An 18,372-nucleotide genomic window follows, 5' to 3' on the forward strand; every position below is an offset into this window, starting at 1 on the left:
CCATAGGGAAATTTCAGAAAAGGGCATTCATAGAACTAGTAGCAAAAACGCAGAACTCCAAACATTTTGAAGACAACAAAAATACTAAAATTTTCCAATAACGAGCAGTTAAGAAAATGCATGACAGAGTCATACAGTTATTGTTGGTGTCTTTGTATGTCTAAGATTCTTTGGCAGTTCAAATACGTGAAATACATTGTAATTTACTTGACTTGTTACTGATATTATTCTGTTTGTCATGTTTAATTTAGAAATGTTATAAAAAGATATGTGATTTTTTTTAGTTTTATTTGAAAACCTAAAACGGTTCTTGGGTGTGTGCACCTGTGTGTGCATGTGTATGTGTTTTATCTTCCCCCTTTCTGTGGATTTTTGTTTCTACTTTGCCTCTTCTCTAGGCTTTTACATCTGTAACTGGAAATAAAAATCCTATATGACATCAGAATCCAGGACTTATTTGGCTTTAAAAGTCATTTTAAAACTGTGATCACTATGATTCTGACTTCTGCCATTTGTTTTGTGTGGCTATTGCAAAGATAGACAACATCACACTTGCTAAAATCACAATTATTAAAAGTCTGTGTGTTCCTAGGAGACAAAAGCAATAGAAATATATGTCACTAGTCTTTCTTATTATTGATGCTACTGAAGTTGAAATTGAGGCTGCAATAATTATCAAAAGATGTGCCACTTCTCTATGGGTGAAATTCTTCCTGCAAAAGACTGTTGCCCTAAAATAAAATTATTCTAAACTATGCAAAAATATGTCATATAGAATATCTCCTTATATTTTGTTATTTTATTTTGTTTATTCATTTCTAAAATGCAGATTGGCTATGTGTTTTATTTTTATGATGCTTTAGTTTATTAAGCATCATATAAATTCCAAATATTTACTAATCATATTCATATGGACTTTGCAAAGACAAAAATATTTTAGATCATGTATTTCTGTAAGGTCATCAGTCTTTTTTATGCTACAGTGAAATAATCTTCCTGGTATGTTTCCTGGGAAGTGAACTCTCTTTTAAACCGTTGTAATTTAGATCTTCTCCCTCCTCCCTTTGGAATGTATTTTACATCAGTAACAAATAAGTAGTAATGATTTGTGCTTTTGTTTTGCATGCAAATCTTACAGGTGACACAGATCAAAAAGAGTTCTCACGATATACTCAGAGAGACACAAATGTCCACGACCTTGGCTCACTGGAAGAGTAAAGGTTAGCTTAGAAAACAAGCAGGGAAAGCTGGTCTGCAACGGAGCAAATCACTTGGTATTGCCGGTGAGAAGGAAAAGGGGAAATCGTTACTCACTGAGCACTTGTGTGATAGACTCACGAATATCAAAATAATGAAGGATGCAGTGGAGGAAAGAAGGAATGAAAACGAATCACTTACATGACAACAGTCCTATAACTGCGGAAGTTATACTTAAAAGTATAAAAATAATAAACACGTAAGATCACAGGGTCGGAGAGAGGGAACTAAAACTACCAGAGCACCTGTTTTCTGCCCTTTCATGGCAGGAAGTTAGTGCTGGAAATACTAAAACATGTCGGAAATGTTGGCTATTTTGGGAACGTTTGATTGAAAACAAACTACAGTCACTCCAATCTTTGATATGTTTCAAGCCTCCCCTGCCCCATGAGCTTCAGAGGGATCATTTTTAATAAACTATTACCTTGTGAAAAACTTTTGACCTTAAGCTCTGCAATATTTTCCTTTTTATTTCAGTTTTATTAGCCCCTCTTATAATCATGCAAAAACTAATACATTTAACTAAAAATGTCATAAAATACTAATTAACACATGTTTTATCTGTATGCCTGTATGTCTCCTATCTTACTATCTGTCCAGAAAATCTGGAATGATGTTGAACAAATGTTAATAGTTCCTATTTATGACCCATATTTCTCCTCTTCCCATTTTTGACTATTCTTGTACCTATCAATTGTAAAAAACCATTGTCTGATTTATTTTTATTATTATTTGCCACAGTTAAATTTTATCAAATACCGTACTAAAAAGCAGTGAATGGTCAAATTAAGATGTGATTACATTTAACATTAGGTTAGTTAGATCTCACTGGGCTCAAACTCCTAAAATTTCAAGCAAATTCAATTCCTCGTTTATCATGAAAGAATACAGGAAAATAAAACAAAATTGTCTAAAATTGTAATCATTCCAATAAAGAGAAAATATGAATTAATTAACTAATGAAAATTACTAAGGGTACAGAAAACAAGTTTAAATAACAAATGTTATAGTTGTCAGATCTAGAAAAATTAGTAAGATAAAAATTACCATTTCTCTCTTCTTTCTCAAAAAGTGTGCATACATTGGCATTTTTTGAAGTTTCCTATTTTTTTTTTGGCATAAGAAAAATAAAATCTAGTGTTTCTAAGCTGCTTTCACAGTGACAGTGAAAAGAGCATGTTCAGGAAACATGCAGTTTTTTTTTAATCTTACCTTTTTAACCACCAGGATTTCACTGACCTCAGAGTTTGGTACGTGTTTTCTTCCACGGTTATTAATAATATTGGGGACAAAATGTAACATGTAACAATAGAACCACTTTTTTTGGTATGTGTTTTCAATGTGCTTAGCTCCTTTTGCTGGCGATAATGAGACAACCTCCACACATTCTTCAGAAACTGCTTCCAACACTCTGGCAGAAGAAAGGGTATCTATGAATAGTCAGCTGAATGCATAAAAGGGCTTTGAACTTTTGGAGCAAGTTCTTTATGTTTGAGCTCCTCTCTGTTGCTTCGACTTGATGTCATTCTGTGCACTTTTCAGACCATTAGAAATTTTCAATACAGTGAGGTAGAAAGTGAATTTCAGAGGCCTTAATGGAGATCACAGGGGACGATCCATGGAAATGTAGTCTAAACATCAAAAGATTCTAGGAAAACCGTTAAAAACTGCTGAAAGCTAGACGAGAAAATGTTCCCAACCCTTACACCAAGCTGGGAAGGAAGGGTAGGAAGAAATACAAAACTAAACAGACACTCATCTTTCTCCTAAGAAGATGACAGAATGAAAAAAAAAATTACTACTTTAGGGTGCCTTCAGAAGAGATAAACAAGGAATGAGAAGTTTCAGAAATACAGTGAAGGATACTGTATTTATAGTCAACAAGTGTGCCAGACACTTTCAAGTTACATTACTTCATTTAATCTAATACTTTTTTTATGTTGCCAAATTGGGGAAAGTTTAACAGGAAGTACTGACTGCAAAGATGAAGCCTCCGGAGCAGATTAACGAGGGGTTATCCAGAAGCAGCTTGGAAACAGGCTTCTGTGCGTGAGTTTCTGCAAGGGAGGAGAAGGCCTGGCGGAACGCGGAGGTGCCTGTCCGCACACCCTCGTGGCGCTGTCCCCGAACCCTCCTCGCCGCTCTTTCTGGGACACGGTTGTTCTCTTCTGCTCCGCTTTCTTATTCGTTGAATGTGTAAGTGCTGTTTACTATATTCTCAGACAACTTTTCTTCTTCTCAATAGTGTTTCACTTTTAAACTCTTGGTTTCCAGAAGGACTGGTTAGGGGACGTCCATGAAATGTAAGTGATATCCAGAACGTGGTTGTGCGGAAAGGGCAGTGTATCCTGCTGGGCAAGTGGCCAAAGTTAATGGACAACAGGCCAGGAAATGACTAGGAGGGCCATACATGTATGGGCCCCGCCCTAAGCAGCAACATTTTTTGTTCTGTTTTTGAATTAGCAAGATTTTAAGTGATTGCAAGAATTAACACCTGTTCTGCCGCTCCCTAGAATATGTGAGTTCTTCTCTCTGTCTGTAAAGTAAGTGCAGGGTAACACAGGGACAACATTCTCCATCAGCGTTTTCATACCTAAGTACATCAGTGACCTGATGTGTCTCATTATGTAATTAATCTAGCCTTTGATTGCTTGATTTGTTCTGGCTAACCCTGTAAGCTCCTTGAAGACAAATAGAATGCATCGTACGCCTTGCTTCCCTCATAATGCTTACAGGATAAAGAGCAGTGTGGTGGGTCCTAAAAGTCACTCTAACGTGGTTCTTTGGCTAAATTATCACAACTGAATAATCCACACATAGAACACTCAAAAAGCAAAACCTTTAATGTTAACTGTTGTCTTCAGTTTTATTTTAAAAGTCCCACTATAGTAATATGAAAAAAAAAAGAAGGAAAAAGGAAAGCAATGCTACACTTGAGCTAGGGTAAAGAAGTAAATTTAAAAAAAATTAAAATTAGGACTGAATTGTATGTATTCAAATCTTTTGTTCCCAGTGACCAACAGCCTCTGATAACAAAAATGTCAATTGATTCAAAATATGTATTATTTTTAAATTTTTAAACTTAGAGAATCAAGAAATTCAATTTTAAGAATTATTAATAGAACAGATGAACACAATTAAATATATTTATATCATTTTCCCAACTCACAAAAGGGATCACAAAGTAATGATACATTTTAAATTCCAATGCAGAAAAAAAAAAAGAAGATAGAATTTATCATCAAAAATCAATTGGCAACAGCTAGATGAACACAAGCAGCTACCTTGTACTGGGGAGTAATAAATAAGGCCGTATAAAGAATGAATCATGTCAGATTACTCTAATTTCCTTGTATGTCAGAATGACTTAGGATATCAAGGAGAAGCAATAGATTAAATATATTTTGATGTTAACAAGATTTTCAATGCTGTTCCATTTAACACCATCAATCATTAACAAACAAGGAAAAAATGTGTCCACATCTCTACATATTAGGAGGGTTGGCAGATATTTGGAAAATCTTTGACATAATGTCAATGATAGCAGAGGAGGGAGATGGGGGCCACACCAGTCTCTGCCCTGTCCCATGATGATCTAACACGAAGCAGCAGTTACCTACATAAACTGGTTGTTTTCAATAGATCGCATTTTCCTTACGTTGGTAACAGACACTAGGACATTTTTGCTTCAGTATGGACTTACAAGGAAAATGGAGACTTGCCTCAATGTCCTCAGCTAACAAAATGAGACAATTGACAGAGCCGACCTACAGTATTGTAATAATTAAATGAAAGAAAACACACAGAACGCTCCTCACAGCACTTGGCGTACAGTAGCACTCCAAAATGACGCTTCTTTACCATGAATAGTATTTCCATCAGTGTATAGTTTGAAGGTTTTGAAATACGTACTTTTGTTTCTAGATACAGTATGGGATGCTCCTCACACTTTATTCACTGACCAGCTGATGCAAGATGGTTTGCTTTTATATGATCTGGCAAGCAGAGGAGGAAAAAACTCGGTGCAAATATATTACAAATAATAGCTCAGAATAAATGTATAAATTTAAAATAAAATGTCCTTGCACACCTGAGCCAAATTAAAATTGAGCAAAGAACCAATCAGAACTGTAGCTTTAAATACAATTACTAAGAAAATTATGTGTAACTATTAGGCCTCATTTTTGAGAGAGAATAACCAATCTATCTCTTCATCTATCAGGATTTTTCCAAGGGTTTATATTTTCAATTATACCCAGAACCTGTCAATATTTAGTTCAATTATCCTTAAGAAACCTGATAATTTACTCCAATTAAAAACTCTGTAAAAGGTTCTGTTTATAACTTGTTTGAAATTAGTCCACATTCAAGGAATTTTTCTTCCTGCTCAATCCTGACTTCAATCCCGATATCTCTTTGTAGACCTGCAATACAAATGCAGATTCATGAAGCAGAATCATTTAATATGGACTTATTTTTGCAGACATAACATTCATTTTATTTATGTATATTTAAGTCAAAGTAGCTATAAGCTTGACTATGTCCATATATTTGGTAAAATAGAATACACAAAATTAGTTTCTAAATTTTTTTGCAGTGAATATATATTGCTTTGATATTCAAGAAGTAAGCAAGATAAAACTCCTCTGAGAAAGTGAGAAGGCACTACTAAAGCATGGGTTACTATTGTTGTTTGATATAATAATGCTGTGTAACAAAAGACCCCAAAACTCAGTGTTTTCTAACAGTAAGCATTTTCCTATCCTCAGTTTGTAGGCCAACTGTAGACCTGCTAATAACATAGTCTGGGTTCAGTTGTGCAGTTTTATCACACTGCTTCAGGCTACGGGATAAATGGGCTTAGCTGAAATCTGAAGCTTGTACCTATATGCCTCTCATTCTCCTTTGGTCAGTTGCTGTCCGGTGTATATTTTTCTCATGACAAATTATTGAGTATAAAAGGCAAGTCAAAATGAGAAATCGTAGTCCAGGCCTCAGTTAGCATCACATCCACTAGCATCCCACTGACCAATGCAACTTACATAGCCAAGCCCCAAGTGAAAGTACGTGGAATTTCACCATAATAACATGACAAGGATGCGGATGCCCACTTCCAAACAAGAGAGTGAAGAATTGGTGCCAGTAATTTAATTTTCTACATGAGGTTTTGTGAAGTCAAGATCCACCAGAGGCAATAATGAAAATTACACAAGGATACTGAAAGTTACTCCATCTTTCTATGCTCCTTTCTTCTTTTGGCATCAGTCTGAGGATTCTGGAATCACTTCCTCAACAGCAACACTCATTCTTGGTTGTTACCCATCTCTCCCTAAATGAGACTCTAGTTGTAAACACAGTACTGTATTGTTACCTTATGTCCTATTCTTTTACAGTCCGATTAGTAACCAATAAAAATTAATTCTCACTCAAGAGTTAATGACCAATGAAAACTTCTAATACCTTGTTCAAAAATTTTGGCATTTTACCCTCCTTAGCTTGAAAGCTTAGCAACATTCCACAGCAGCAAATTCAGTGTGAATTATTTTGGTGTCATTGGACATTTGAGGAAATATGATGTTTAAGCATGAACACATGCTGATTGTTTATGCTAAATAAAGTGAGTGGATAACAAGTTTGGACTATTTACATATGGTTTTACAATGTAATTTGTGAAGGAGTATTTCTTCAGTTATCTTCCACTGAAGATAAATCTGATAGATTTTATTAATGTGCACACTGTGTCATTCTTTTACTCAGAGTTCCCTGTTATCCACCTGTATCTCCATCTCATTCTCTCCCATTGATGTGGATTTGTGACGTTAACCCAGCACCAGTTAACACCAGGGACTTTGCCAGCACACACATAATCGTTTCCCAAAAAGGCAGTCACAAAAATATTGGCTTAATTGTTATACATCCTCAGGTATTTTTCCAGAAGATAATCAGGAAAAAAAGGATGTAGTTATTGAATTTGCCACTACATGAACATGCAGGAGCAGCCACGGAGGGAAGAGCGTTCCAGAGGCCCGCGCCACGTGGCTGCCCCGCGGCCGGCGCTGCACCCCCGGGGCGGGGGGGGGGTGCGGCCTAACGCGCACGCGCCTGGCCGTGGCCGCTCTGCACCTGCGACGCCCGGCGCCTGCGCGAGGCGCCAGCGGGTTTTTCCAGCCCATAAGCAGAGAGAAGTACCTAGGGCGTTTTTATATTTTATTCACTTGCTCCTCGTCAGAGCTCTGAAAGAAGTCGGTCTTTAGGTTGAATACTTGCTTTGCGGTTTGAATAATGAATACTCACGGTTGTATTTTGGAAACGGCAGGATGAGCAGCTACGAAGACGGGCATTTATTTGACGGCCCGGGAGCGGGTCGCAGAAGGGGGATGCGCGAGGCCAGCCTTGCTGCTCTGGCTGTGACCCCGCCAGCAGCTTATGAAAACGGGGTAGTCTGCAAAAGGCAGAATCTCACAGGAGACGTGAACCGTGAACGGCTGGTGTCGTCCCCCAGCCGCGACCACAGCGGCCCTGTGTTGTCATTGTGTAAGGCCCAAAGGGACAGCTGGGAATTACATGTATCTTGTCCACCTCGAACCCTTTCGGCGGGAGCTGCGCCGCGTCTGCCCAGGCGAGCCCGCGAGCGGCCTGGCCGCTGCACTTCGGGTCGCTGAGGCGGGGAATTGACCAGGGGGCGCGCTTTCCCCTGACGGGCGGTGCGCGCTCGTGAGGCCGCCGTCAGGCCGCTCCTTCCACGCAGCCCCCAGCTCCGCTTCGGGCAGCCGCTGCGCTCCCCCCGTGTGCGGGTTCTCTTCGTTCCACTGCAATGTGAGGTTGCACTGCAATGTGAGGCTGCACTGCAGTGTGAGGTTACACTGCAATGTGAGGCTACGCAGAGGCTTTTGCCGCAAGTGGCTATAGGCATGACTGTCATCTTGTCCATTATTAGGTCAGCGGTACGAGTTCTGAGCACAAAGGCAGTCGGCATAACAGTAGTTGGTATTAGATATTAAAGTCACTAAATTATCCCAGAGGATCCGCAGAGAGAAGACATCATTGCTCTTGTTTTCACAGGTATGTGAACAGATACCGAATGAGTTTTGCAAGGTCAAGGAAACCAGTGGTTTGGAGAGAGAAGGTTACAACAACTTAAGTCTTTCCAGCAGCGTATTTTGTGAAGATAGAATTTGCAGGCTTTGTTCTTTTTCCTTTTTCCTCCACGGATCCCCCAGGTACACTGAGAGGTGGTTTTTCTTTTCTTTTAGCATCATGTCATGTTCCTAGTATTGACTGCTTTATTTCTTCTTTATATGCTGATGCATATATTTTTTTAAACCAGAAAACGTGTTTTATTTTGAGAAAATCTCCTTGCAAAGACAGGGTTATAGAAAAAGCGTCCCACCCTAGATTTTAAAATAGGCTAGGGAAAAAAATGATCGAGGCCTAGGCAATATTGCTTTTTCTACTTCCTTTATTCTGGATTTAATGCATTCATTTTGGGGAAACAAGTGTGTTTTCCATGTGCCCCATGAGAGAAAAGATGGGTAAGACTTTAAGACTCTGCACAACATCCTTGTTGCAGTCTTTCATGATATTTCTCTGAGTTGAACCCACAGTGCAATCCCAATTTATTCCCATTTTAGGAACATATGCAATTTATATAAAACATTACATTGCAAACTAATTGACACTTCTGAAAGGAAACGTTTGTTTCTGCTCACACAACTCGTGTCTGACTATCCGTGTCAGTGTGGGAAACAGCGGAACTCTCAGACAGGAACTCTCAGTGGAGCACAGTAATGACAGTGATGGAACTTCAAATCAGAACTGACTTTGCCAGCCTGGGCGCTGCGCCTGCTTCCTCAAGGCCTGCTTTGGCTACTTCGCGTGTTCTTCCTCCAGACACAGGCGTGGCTCACCCACTCACCTCCCCAAGCCTTTCTTCAGTCCTCACTCGCTTGATGAGGCCTGCCCTGGCTGCTCTATTTAACACTGAAAGCTCACACTGCCCTCCCCCTCCCAGGCTTCCATTCTGCTGTTATATCCTCAGCATTTATCACCTTCTAATACGGTATTTGATCTAATAATATTTATTTATCTATTGTGTTTATTTGCTATTCCCATCTCCTCCAGCTAGAATCTGGTTAAATGAGGCCAGAGTTCTGCATTTTGTTCTCTGACACATCAAAGAGGCCTGAGCAACCTCTGGCACAAAGCTTATGCTCAGCAAGTGACTACGAACCACGGGAAAGAGTGAGACTGGGCCTGACTTTGCCACTCCTGGGAGCTCTGGCAGGTTTTAAACCTCTCTGGTGCTAGATCTGTTATCTGCTAGATATCTGTTATCTGCTATCTGCTAGATCTGTTATCTTGCTGCCCAATTTCAAGAGACAAAGGAGTACGCTGTTGGCTATTACTTCTAGAGCTAATTTATTTTACTATATGAGGAAATATCCCATACAGCAGTTTTTCACACGTCATAAAAATGGCAGCAGACCTGCGTGAGTCCTCCTTGTTTTCGACTTCTTATTTTTGCTCTCAATATATGTCTCAGGGGTCATTCCTTGTAAATGCTTAAAGTGCTTGTTTATTATGAAATACTTAATACATAACAATATGATGACATGGGCTAGAAAGATCAGTCAAATGAACACCTAAGACATCCCGCTCCACTTACAAAACTAGATATTATTAATAAAATGATACCCTTGGAGGGTCCCTCTCTGGTTGCGTGTTTCATGATGCAGCCCCCCCCCCCCAACAGGAACCAAAGACGGTCCCGAGTTTTGTGTCTATGTCTCCCTGCGCCTGCATGGCTCCACCATGTATGTGTCATCCTTCAAACCACACTGACATTTGTCAACTATGTAAGCGAGGTTGAAACACACTTACTCTCCTGTGCCTTCCTCCTCTTACACGTCGTTGCACTTCGGAAGTTCACTACCGCTTAGGAGTCTGGTGGTATTTCTTTACTTGGCACACTCCGTAGCGTCCCACTGGAACCCGCAGCTCGCCGCCCACTCTGCCAGCGGGTGGGTGTGTGCTGCTCGAGCACGGGTGCCGTTCCCACTCACGCACGTGCTTCCTAGTGGGCGTGGGACACACCTTCCGGGGCTGCCCGCCTGGGAGGAAGCACTGGCGTTGTAGGGCTTGTGCAGCTTCCGCACCACTAGGTGGCGTGTGTCTCTCAGCTGCCATAGACCTTCTAGCCCTCCAGCGGCAGACGGAAATCCGCGTTCCTGGTCTATGTTGTAGAAAAAACCAAGGCTGGTTTCCATTAAATGGGACCCAGTGTGGTTTACTGTGGATTTCCTCAACACTAACATTTTGTATATTTTTCACCTTTATCAGCCATTTCTATGTCCTTTTCTGTGAAAAGCCTATTTATGCCTTCTGTTCAATTTCTACTGAGCTTTTTTCCATTTTTTAAAAATTAATGTTTAAAGAATATATAAATGATTGTATTTGTAATATATATGTAAATAAATAAATATATGTATAAAAATAAATATATATGTATAAATGAATATATATGTATATATGGTATTAACTTTTAGTTATGTGGGTCTCATTTCTTTCCCTAGCTTGTGGCTTATGGTTTTAATTTTTTAAGCATTTTTACAATCTAGGAAAACTTTGTTTTGGAGATTAGCCCATTTTCTCTTAGGGTTTGTGCTTTTTTATGTTTTGTTTAAAATTTATAAGTTTTTCCTTTTTTAAATTTTCTTGGTTCCACCTAGAATGATTGCATTTTCTGTGAGGAAGCAGCCTAATTATTTTCCAGTATTGTGCATCTTCCATTGCATGTCTTCTATGCTTCCACACATGCACAGATAAACTTCTGGGCCCTTGGTTCTGCTCCCCTGGTTTATAGGGTCTATATTTCCTCCATGACAATCTACGCATTTGTTAGTGAATATTAATTGAGAAGTAGCTTGTCGAGGGTTACGAAAAGCACTTCGTTGTAATTTTGACAGGAATGCATTTATTCAATGTATCAAATGGAGCGAAAACAAGACCATCACAATATACGGGACGTCTTGTTCTTTATCTTGTCGTGTTTTCTTTTTAAAATTTTTATTGCAGCACTTGGTGGGGTAACTGCTAGGTCTCCAGTAAAAAGTTTAACGGAAACAATGGTAATAGTGCTTGTTGCATTCTGTTTTATCAAGAAGCATGTTTCCTGCAGCATTAAGATGGTCACTTTGGTTTTCCTTCTTTGCTGTGAGGGTTTCTGAAATCACCCCCCTCCTCCCTTGCACTCACTCAACAGAGTCATGACATATTGTATTTTTAATCAAATGGTAGACCTTCTTTATTGTGTCTTGGTTAAAAATATCAGAGAAAATGTGATACATGCAATGGAAATGCTTCTCAGCTATAAAAAAGAAGGAAATTTTGCCATTTTCAACAACATGGATGGACTTGGAGGGGATCATGCTAAGTTAAATCAGGTAAAGACAAATACTGTTGAGATCATACATACATGGACTCTAAAAATTAAAACAAATTAGTCAACATAACGAAAAAGAAACAGCCTCATAGATACAGAGAACAAATTAGTGGTCACCAGCGGAGGGAGGGAGGAGGGAGGGGCAAAGTAGGAGGCAGAGATTAAGACGTACAAGCTATGTATAAAATAAACAACCTACAAGGATTTACACCACAGCACAGGGGATGTAACCCATATTTTATAATAACTATAAATGGAATATAACCTTAAAAATTTTGAACCTCTGTGTTGCACACCAGGAATTTATATAACATTGTGCATCAGGTATGCCTCATTAAAAAAGCCAGAGTTGCTTGTGAGCAGCTTTACTTCATTTAAAGAAACATAATGTTTATTCCAGGTCAATGGCATAGTTTTATTGATTACGGTTTTGACAAAACCAAGTATGTTTTCTCAAATTTTTATTAATGAGTTACAGATATATGTATATATATAGAGAGAGAGAGGGAGGGAGATTGGAACCCTGTCCCACACCACTGACTAAACACCCAGTGGGAGAGCTCTATCAATGCTTAGTTGTATTAATTTAGACAGTAATTATTGATGATTATATTATAGGGAGCAGCATCGATTTAAAAAATGTCAAATTTTGGGTTCAGAATTACATATACCTGGGTTTAAGTAAATTATTGACAAATATTTGGCCAGAAGTGACTCAGTCCCTTGATATAAAATGTCTTCTTTTATTAAATGGGATTAGTGATACTTTTTGATGAGTATTTTGAGGCTAAAATGATATGTTTATGTTTCATAAATAGTAGTAACTTTTTGCTTTCCTGAGCTTCATTCCCAGAAGCAGTAACTGCGATAAGTAATTTTAAAATGTTGGCAGCAACTATGAATTTCAGATGCAAATAATTAATTAATACAGACCAGCCCTGCTGAGACATGTCTCAATTTAAAGTAGTTTGACTTAAATTAGTGTAAAATCAAAGAGCTTCTAAATTAGAAATCTAAAAAGCAAACACTTCACTCAGCTCTTATATCAGAATTAGTCCTCCTGAAAGTTCACTCAGGTCAAGTTTAATCAACTGCCATCTGGGATGCTTATGATGGAGCGCAGCCTCATGATTTTAATGTTAATGGAATTGCACCGCAGAGTTCAGCTGTGACTTTCTCCTCGGTGTTTCCATGGCGCACCGTCAGCCGAGGGGGCGGAAGTGGGATCCAAGGAGGTGAGCGTCCCAACCGGAAAAATGCGCGAGGAGCTGCCACCCCGCGGAACACCTGCACCAGGAGCCGGCCCGGAGCGAGGCCGCACTTTCTTGTACGGCCACAAGGCGGTGCGCGCGGCGGGCGGCGGCGGCGCGCAGCGCTTCCTCCTAGTCTGACAGGATGGCGCCCCCGCGTGGCGGTGGCCCCGCTTTTATCTGTTTCGCCCGCGCCTGCGCAGCGTTCGTTCCTCCGTTCGTGGGGCTTACGTACCAGCACCAGCGGGCGTCCCGCCGTTGTTTACCTCGCGCTGCAAGCACGCGGTGGCCTTGGCCTGGAGTCCCGCGGCCTCCTCCTCCAAGGCCACCGGCAGAAGCCTTCCAAGAGCGTCCGAATTTATTCTTGTCCCTGACTCTTTAGTAAATATTATTTGCCAATTGTCTTATTTTCTGGTTAATTTAAATTTTTAATTTAATTTCTTGACTTCAAAGTAAATTTAGCTTAATACGAATTTAGCAGTACTCACACAAAGGACAAGAACCTCCGGTCTTGCAGAGGAAAACAGAAACATACGGAGAGGTAAAGTTCATCAAGACAAAATTAAACGCTGGAACTTTCATCTTTGGAATTTTTTTTTAAATTCGAAAAAGAACAAAAAAATAATCTAAGAAATCACCCTTATTTTACCATCCAAAAGTGACAAGTTATGTTTTTGGTGAATTTAGTAAATTCTTTTTGTGTATTGCTAATTTTAAAAAAACTATATTTTATATGTGTATGTATGTGTGTGTGTGTATATAAATGTACTGACCTTTCTGTTTATTTGTTTATTTATTTATAAAATGTGAACATAACAAAGGTAAAATTTACCTGAACCCACTATAAAAAATTTATGGCTGTTCTTTTTACTTATACGGATCAATCACAGGTCTTGGTCATGGTCATTAAACATAAAAAGATATTAGAAAGAAATACTCCGTATTAGACTACTTTAGGGCTATGAATTAATCATAACTCCCGTTAAGTGCCCGCTGTGTGTCAGATATTTATATACGTTCACGCACACACACACCCAGACACACGTATATGGTGTTGCCCTCATTCCCACAGTGACCCAGGCCAAAGGCCATTCAGTCCTCAGTTTTCAGATGAGGAAGCGGAGGCACACATGTGTAGTGACCCCACCGAGGGCCCAGCTGGTAGAGACGGTCTGAACTTTAATATGCCTGGTGTATAAGCCTGGGCTCCTGACTAAGCCATAGTTATCAATTCTGTCACCAAATGTGAATTTAAATTTGACACTCTTCCCACCATGCCACCAGCCAGGTATTTTTCACAAATTCTTTTCCAGGTAGCAAACATTATTAAAAATAACATTTTTGAGGTATTTCTCTTTTACTTCTTTCTCTTGTTCGATGCTATAGCTAGGACTTCTCACACTGCAATGCACAGAAGGAGTGAGAGTGGGCATCCTTGGTTTGCTTCTGATTGTGGCGGGAAGGCTTCAGCTTTTCACCACTGAGTATTAATTTGGCTGTGAATAGTCATAAATGGCACTTATTATGTTGAGATATGCCCCCTCTATATCTACTTTGATATAGTTTTTATCATGAATGGATGTGGAATTTTGTCAAATGCTTCTCCTTTCTGTATCTATTGAGATGGTTGTGTAATATTTTTCTTTGATTTTGTTAATGTGATAGATCACATTGATTGATTTGTGAATGTTGAACCCTCTGTGTGACCCTGAAATAAATCTAGCTTGATCATGTTGTGTGATCCTTTTATGTACTGTCGGTTTGGATTTACTAGTGTTTTGTTGAGGGTTTTTGCATCTATGTGCATGAAATGTATTGACCTGTGCTTTTCCCTTTCTGTAGTGTCTTGGTCTGGTTTTGCTATCGGGGTGATAGTGCCCTCATGGAATTAATTTGGGAGTGTCCTTTCCTCTTCAAATTTTGGAAGAGTTGAAAATGGCAGGTGTTACCTTTTTAGAAGTTTGGCCACATCCCCTGAGCAGCCGTCTGGCCCTGGGCTTGTTTGCTGGGAGGTTCTTTGGTTACAGATTCAGTTCTACTTCTCGTGATCAGTCTGTTATCGTTGTCTGTTCCTTCTTGACTCAGTCTTAACAGGCTGTGTGTTTCAGGAAATCGGCCCATTCCTTCCAGGCCATCCAGTTTGTCAGTGTCTAGTTGCTCATCATGTTCTCTTGGCATCTCTGTGATACTGGTTGCTATTTCTCATCTTCCTTTCCCCATTTTCTCTATCTGGTTCTTCTCTCGTTTCTTCTGAGGAAGCCTGGCTAAGTGCTTATCAACTTTGGTTGCCTTTTCAAAAAACCACACTTAGTTTTATTGCCATTTTTCTATTTTTGTCTCTTTTTTTTTTTTCAATTTCCTCTGTGATCTGTGTTATTTCCTTGTTTCTGATGACTTTAGGCCTTGTTCACTCTTCTTTTTCTAATTCTTTTAGGTGGTATGTTAAGTTGTTTACTTGGATTTTTGTTTGTTTCTTGTGAAAAGCCTGTATTCTATGAACTTTCTTCTTAGAACTGCTTTTGCTGTATCCTACAGATTTTTGAAAATTGTGTTTTCATTTTTTTTTTGTCTTTTTTGAGTTTCTCTTTGATTTCATGGGGGACTCATTATTTTTTTAGTAGCATGCTGTTTAGTCTCCAGATTTTTTTTTCTGTTTCTTTCTGTAGTTGATTTCTGGCTTCATACTCTTGTAGCCAGAAAAAATGCAGGATATATTTTCTACCCTCATATTTATCAGGGTTTGTTTCATGACCTATTATGTGATCTATTTGGGAATGTTCCACGTGCACTTGAAAAGAATGTGTATTCTGCCTCTTTTGGATTTAATGTCTTGCAGATATCAATTAAGTTAAATTGGTCTGTTGTGTCATTTAAAATCTCTGTTGCTTTATTGATTTTCCATCTTGATGATGGGTTCACTGATGTCGGCAGGCTGCTAAAGTCTCATTATAATTGTACTATTGTCAACTTCTCCCTTTATGTCTTCAGTTTTTACTTTATATATTTAGGTGCTCTTATACTGGCTGTGTGTATGTTAACAACTGTAATATCCTCGTCTTGTACTTACCTCTGTGTCATCATATAATTTTCTTCTTTGTCTTTCATTATAGCCTTTGTTTTAAAATCTATTTTGTCTGATATGAGTATTGCTACCCCCAATTTCTTGTCATTTCTATTTGCATAAAATATCTTTTTCCATTTCCTCACTTTCAGTCTGTGTGTGTCTTTGGCCCTGAGGTGGGTCTTGTGTAGACAGCATGTTGTATGCTTTACATCCAGTCAGCCACCTTATGTCTTTTAATTGGAGCATTTGTTCATGGACATTTAAAGTAATTATTGACAGGTTTGTATTTATCAATATTTTATTCCTTGTTTTCCAGTTGATTGTAGTTCTTTTCTGTTCATTTGTTCTTCTTGGTTCTCTAGTTGCATTTGATGATTTTGTTTTGTATTATACTTGAGTTCCTTTGTCATTTTTGTGTATCTAGTGTAGGTTTTTGACTTGCAGTTACCATAGGGTTCATACATGTTTACCCATAATTATACCTACTTGCTTTAAACTGATAAAAACTTGGTTCAAACACATTCTAGAAGATCTACACTTTTACTCCCCTCCCCGACATTTTCTGTTTTGGATATTTTCATCTTATCCCTTTACTGTTTATTATAGTTATATTTGCTTTTGCAATTATTTGTTTGTTTTTGTTTTTGGTTTTGAATCTACTTACTGCTTCATTTATGTGACCTTCAATCCTTACTATATATTTGCCTTTCATATTGAGATTTTTTTCCTTTCCTATAGATTCTTGATTCTTTTGTATTTAGAGAAGACCCTTTCACACGTCTTGTGTGATACATTTAGTACTGCTGAATTCTTTTAGCTTTTGCTTGTCTGAAGCTCTCTCTGTCTCCCTCTGTTCTGAACGGCAGTCTTGCTTGGTGGGGCACCCTAGGTTGCAGGGTTTCCCTTCACGGCTTGTGTATATTATTCCTCTCCACTCTGGCCTGCAAAGTTCCTGCAGAAAAATCAGCTGACAGCTTTATGGGGATTTCTTTGTATCTGACTCTTTGTTTTTTGTTTTTTTTTTTTTTTTTTTTACTGTTTTCAGCATTCTTTCTTTAATTTTGCCATTTTAATTATGGCTTTTCTTGATGTGGGTCTATTTGGGTTCATCTTGTTTGGGATCCTCTGTGTTTCCTGTACTTAGACATCCGTTTTCTTCTTTAGGTTTGGGAAGTTTTCAGTCATAATTCCTTCAAATACATTTTGATCACCCCTTCTTCTGGAATCCCTGTAATGTGACTGCTGACATGTTCTCTATAACCCCATATACCTACTGTGCTGGTTTTTATTTGTCTTTCTCTCTGCTTTTCTGATTTAGTCATTTTCATTATTCTATCTTCCAGATCACTTACGCGTTCTTGTTTGTCTTTAATCTGCCATCCACTGCTTCTAGAGTGCTTTTTATCTTATAGATTAAATTGTCTATTTTTGATTGGATTCTTTGTAGTTTCTAGTTTCTTGTTATAATGATCTGTGCTTAAACCAATTATCTTTGTTCAGCTAGTATTTTTATTACCAATTTTTAAAATTTATTGTTTGGTAGACTGATTTTCTCTGTTTCATTTCTTTTTCAGGGGTTTTCTCTTGCTCCTTCAGTTGAGAGTAGTTCCTCTGCCTTTTCTTTTTGCCCAACTTTCTCTGTATTTATGAATTCAGGTGAAACAGTTATCTCCTATGGTCTTTACAGTGGGTTTTTATGCGGGAGCCTCCCTGTATAAACTATATCTGCCCAATGTCTTAGGTGTGAGGACTGGATTTGATGTGGATACCAGCCAAATCTTTCCTCGTGGTTTTCTGGCCACTGTCACCTTGACGGTTGCGCAGCTAGTGTTGGAGGAGCTAAAGCCAGCACAGAGTGTGCGAGCGGACTTCCTCTCTGCTCAGTGGCAGTCATTGTCTTGTGAGGGGCAGGGTTTGCTCTCACGCTGTTGGAGCAGAAGCCCTGAGGTTCAGGCTAAAGTTGGTTTTGTTCCCTTAAATGTGTGTTTTTCCTTCTCCGGAAGGATGGGGGTGCCACAGTAAGCGGGACTCACGCCCTTACAGATGTCTGACCTAACTGCAGATGTCTGTGGCTCTGCTAAGACATAACCTGGGTTCACATTTTCACCCTGCTGTGGTCCTCCCAGATCTAGTGCAAGGTTGTGGCATATTGTGGGCAGGACCAGAGCGTTCACTTAGCTCTGACTGAGGGCGGCAGTTTTGTGATTGTCGGTATTGAACAGACTGCACTGCCCTCAGAAGTCTTGGCTGCTTCTGTAGTACTACGTGACTAAGCACCAACAGTGGCTGCCACTGGCCCACCTGGACCACACTCCAGATGCCAGAGCCACCACTATGTCCCTGGATCGAGTCTTCTCCCA

The sequence above is a fragment of the Camelus bactrianus genome, chromosome 28, assembly GCF_048773025.1.
Source record: "Camelus bactrianus isolate YW-2024 breed Bactrian camel chromosome 28, ASM4877302v1, whole genome shotgun sequence".
NCBI lineage: Eukaryota > Metazoa > Chordata > Mammalia > Artiodactyla > Camelidae > Camelus > Camelus bactrianus.